The sequence below is a fragment of the Mustela nivalis genome, assembly GCF_964662115.1.
Source record: "Mustela nivalis genome assembly, chromosome: 2".
In the NCBI taxonomy this organism is placed as follows: Eukaryota; Metazoa; Chordata; class Mammalia; order Carnivora; family Mustelidae; genus Mustela; species Mustela nivalis.
The window spans coordinates 156,754,187-156,759,053 of record NC_139021.1 but is presented as its reverse complement, the minus strand read 5'-3'; the positions used below and the strand labels follow the sequence as shown (position 1 = coordinate 156,759,053).

The 4,867-nt window shown below is 44.1% G+C and overlaps 1 protein-coding gene across 2 annotated transcripts in view; it reads left to right on the top strand.

Moving 5' to 3' along the window:
• The window catches only part of ARHGAP19 (Rho GTPase activating protein 19), a 63,154-nt gene extending 58,517 nt beyond the window's left edge, over positions 1-4,637 (top strand). The window contains exon 12 of one of the 2 annotated variants that reach the window (XM_082722148.1): positions 818-4,637. The gene's annotated coding sequence lies outside the window, so the exon portion shown is untranslated. The remainder of the gene's footprint in view (positions 1-817) is intronic. The other variant, XM_082722149.1, reaches the window with a different exon arrangement.
• The last annotated feature ends 230 nt before the right edge of the window (positions 4,638-4,867 follow it).

The window sequence follows — 4,867 nt, the reverse complement described above, 5'->3', positions numbered from 1 at the left end:
ATTAATGGGCATTATTTTCATATTAATGGGCATTATTTCAGTATGCAGTAGTGAGAACCTTACCCATTCTTCAAAGCCCAACCTAAACCATATCTCCTCTTTGAAACCTTCTTTAGCTAATCCAGCCAGATGTACCTTTTCCATTGCTTATTGATGGTACTAAAACGTTGACATTTAGTATGATTTATTATAGTTATTGACTTCACATGTATTGTCTGGTATCTATAGCTAGTTTCTCTTCTGGAAGACAAGGGCCTGACTTAAGACTAGGTTTGTGACTTCCTGTTTTCTGTTCTTCTCTTCCTCCTGGTGCTGACAGTACCTTGCATGAACTAGGCATTTAGTAAACATTTGCTGGCAAGAGGCATAGTGGTGGGAAGGCCAGGAGCTCTGCATTCACTTAGGCTTTGGTTCAACTCCCAGCTTTTCTGCTTGTATCTATTTATCTTGGGGAAAGTTAATTTGTGTAGGCTTCAGATTCTTCACTTGTAACATGGCAAGAGCTTTATCTCATGTACAGATTGTTGTGAAGATAAATGAGATCATATACACAAGGAACTCAGAGCAGAGTCTGGTGCAAAATGTGCACTTAGTACAGCGGTAGCTGTTATTGCCATTAAGTTGTTTTAATGCATTGAGATTAAAGCACATAGACAAAGTAATGTTTACTTGGTAGAAGTCACAAATTCTCAATTAAGCTGTTTAATCCTCAGTTTGTAGAAAATATTAAGTACAACCTTGCTAGCTTTCAGGTGGGATGATTGCAAAAAGAAATATTTATGAATGTGCTTAATATTCTTGTTTTTTCTTCAACCTAGGATTCCTCTGAAGGATCCAGAGTGCTCCTGTTGTCCACCCGGAATTTCCTCTTTAGTGGGCCAGACGTCATTACTGCTCACAGAGAAGCTTGGACTTGCAGCTTGCTGTGTTTAGCATTGTGAAAGTCAACTAATCCTGTGACCTGACTGATACCTCTAACCGTACTCACTGGATAATGTCTGCAGACTCTGTCTACTGACTGGGTGCTGGCATCTCTCTCTTGTCTTTGAAAGCATTGTGGGGAAACCACTAAGCAGTCAGCCTGCTCACACAGCGCAGTAAATGGGCAGAACCAGCTGGGCTCCAGTGCTCATTCCATGAATTTGTTTTAGCAGATATTATTTTTAAAAATCTGAAAGTTCTCTCAACTACCAGTTTTTTTTTTTTTTTTAAGTGCTGTCAGTCCTGGTGGATGGATATTATTTTTAACTGATACTTGGGGCTTTTCTCTGTTTTGATAGTACGGGTATTATTTTGGTTATTTCTTGTTAATTTGCTGTTTGTTTTTTTAAAGCCATTTTTTGGATAGGTCTTCTAAATTATGCCTAAGACAGATACCTTTCCCTTGTTTTTTCACCATAAGCTTTGGGAAAGCTCTTAATCTCATGAGGCCGTATTCCTCAATACCGTTTGTCCAAAGAACTTCGAGCTTTCCTGGAATCACAAAAATAATTTCTTGGACCTGAGGGTATAGGATATTTGACCTGCGTTATTGAAAAAGGAGAATTCAGAATGATACCATATTTTAACAAATGTCAGTTATTAAACTTTGTCTCTTCTCCCTTCCTTCCCTCTCTTCCCCTTTCTTCCGTGGTGCCAAAGTGATTGTGCGGTTGCCAAACTCGTCGCCTTCATTCAGCCTCCCCTCGCCTAAAACATCTCTGGTGCCAATATTCTGTGCCAGATCCCTGTGACTCAAGGGAAGTCACTGACGGCTCGATAGAGATTTGCTGAAATATCTGAATGTACTGGAAACTCTGGAGTGTGACTAGGATGGGACCAGCTGGTTTTGTGTCCAGGGTGACTGCTGGTGGGTGGGATTATCTTGCATCCTTCTAAGGGATCAGGTGTGCAGGTCAGACTGTCCGCTGAGGGCAAGCTGGAGTCCCGGGAGGAAGGGCGCGTCACTCTGCAGGGCTGAGAGGATTTGAAAGAGCACATTCTCCTTTAGAAGCGGTTGTGGCTGATCACCAGTGTTGGAGGGGGGTTGCCATACCGCCCCTCTCCTTGTCAAGGTGGGCAAAGGGTAGTTTGGAGGTGGGGCTGGGGCTTTGACGGGGTTGAGGATGTTCATGTGTGTTAGAGGTAAGCAGCAGCGTGGCTTTGATCTGTTGTAAAAACTCACTGCCTGGGGGCGTGTGGCCAGAGGCAGGAGCGTTTGAGTGGGCCTGCTCTGTGGAGCCGTTGAGCTGCCCTCACCCTGTGCCAGAGCCCAGTCAGGCTCCTGGGGAGCGGCTGCCCTGCAAAGTGGGACTTGTTATCTTTGAACTCTTGAAAAAGCTGCATTTCTGCTGAAATGGGAGGATGATGCTGGCAGAGCACGGTTTGGTTTTGTGTCCAGCTGTCAGTCCTCTCTTCCGTACTTGTCTCACTGGCTACTCCAACAGTAGTGAAGAGAAGTGTAAGATTTGACCTTCCAGCCTGATGGATTGTGAACAACAGATGGTGAGGAGTATAAGCCTTGTAGAAGGCCCTTTCTCAGAGCATTTATATGTCTTTCTTAAAAATACTTGTTAGCAAATTTATTTGTGTAGGTTTCCAGTTAGCTTTTCCTTATTAAGAAAATAAGTGAATGCAGACAGAGACTGCTTTTGATAGGACCAGACTGAAATAGTGTTCTCCCTAACCCGAAGCTTCCTTTCTTAGTATACTAAGTGGTTCCTCCCAGAATGGCGTGGCATCAGGTGGAGAGTGCAGAGCAGTGACCTGATACCTTCCTGTCACCAGCTTTGTCCTGGGCTTCTATCTGAGGAGGCAGCTAAGACTTAGGAGACTTTCACTGGTTGAATGGGTTGGTACCCCAGGGAAGTGTGCCGGGCCTAGAGTGGTGGGAGAGGTGCTTGCCACGCACACATGATTTTGTGTAGCTCGCCCCCTTGGGCACTTTGTGTGTGAATTTGGGCATGTGTGTTTCATTTAAGTTATTTATTAAATATACTTTCCCTTGCTTAAAGGGTGTGATAGGTCATTTTTTAAGTTGAAGCTGTGATCCAGTTGGAATCCAAATTTGAGAAATAAACAGCATAACTTTGCCTTGCAATATGTAAGTGTTCCTATCCTGTGGAATCTTACAGAGAACTAACTACAAGACAAAAGCCCTTTATCATTTGCCACAGCAGGGTACTGTCTCCCTTTTGACTTGGTGGGTGGGTATTTTTGAGCCAGTATTTAACAGTTTTTTTAATCTATAAGTTTTTTTTTAATCTGATCTGTTTGTTTTTCATGTTGGAACAGTCTCTTTGGAAATCCCTCCTTTTATGTCTTTTAACATTTCATTTCTTTCTGCGGTTGTGATGGTTCTGATGGGGTGTCAGCACAGGGCAGTGTTTTTGTGCCAGCGGGCATAAACGTGAAGACAAGAGCACCTCCTCGATTCAGATCACCGGGAAAACCATAGACACTGGAGTTTCTAACCTTTTAGTGTGATAGACTTTTGCCCTGGGACCAGGGAATCTGGTTTGAAAACCTCCAGTGCCAAAGTGAAAGGTTAGAAGATACTGATTATACCTTTTTGTATCTGAGTGCCATGTACTTTTTTGTATCTGAGTGCCAGAACATGCTCAAGGAGCTGGTACTTAACAAATTGTAACAAACAAACCGCAGCCGCTCCTTCCCCAACTCATCACCCTAAATGTCCTTCTCAGGAGCACTTTGGGAAATGGAGTAGTACAGGGCAGTTGACTCTGGTGACTGCTGGGTGATCCAGAGGTGGCCATTTTCTTGGGTTGTAAGGAAGCCAGCAAATCCCTTCTCTCCGCCTGGACAGTGGTGGTTTTGTATAGCTTCCCTCCCAGGAGCCTCTGGATACAGAGAACCTGTGGTCCTTGCACCTGTGCCCTGCAGTGACCAGCCATGTGGCCCATGCATAGCCAGGGAAGCCATCTTTGGCAACAGACTTCTCTAGACTCTTTGCTGCTTCCTTGCATTGTACAGGGCCTCACACAAATGCTGGAAGGTCTTTTCTAAACAGAACTCCTTTTCCCAGGGAGATCTTCATCCCTGTCCCCTCCACCCTGAAGCTTTTGTACTGAAGACAGGACCTTGATCTAAACCTGGGTATTGGCATTTGGCAAGATTGCTGTAGAATTTGGGGAAAATTTGGGTCCCTAAAATGGACAAGCTTTTCAAACCAGTGTAATTAACCCAATCTAAAACTCCCCATGGAAAAGCTAGTTTTCCCAGGCAGCCAGTGCCAACCGACATCTTTCCACTCATGGAGAGTCAGTGGAGGGGCTAGTGAGGAGGTGAGTACATAATAGCCTGAGTGCTTGGGTTGCCATGGAAACTAAAGTATGCGAGGCCACAGCCAGGGGTGCTGAAGAGCCATTGAGCACTCCCCCAGACTTGGAGACTGGCAGAGCCTGTTGGGAAAAACACTCCCGCCCTAGGGCCTTTCGTAGCAGGGGTCACCCTTGGCTCTCCCTGAGCTTGCTCAGCAAGCGAAACAAGGTTTCTTAACTGTTTCACCATTTTTTGTCTTTCATTCTTATTTGACTATATATCATATATATATATGTAACTGTAAAGAAACAATCCTATGCATTGTCTTTGTTATTCATGTAATACTCTGAAATTAAATTTCTTTTGTTTCATATCCATAGGCTTTGACTGGTCTCTCAATTCCCATTTTGACTGATAGATTGTCTTAAAGAGAGGTTGCCTCTTTAAAAAATTTCCCTGTAGTTTTATTGAGATATTATTGACAGGTTGCTTCTGCTCTGAGGCTTATGAAACCTGGCTAAGAAAAGCACCTCTTCGGCTTGTTTCCTTTCTGGGCAGGTGAGTTCAGGAGGAGTGGGGCTTTTGGCTGATAGGATATGGGATTGGA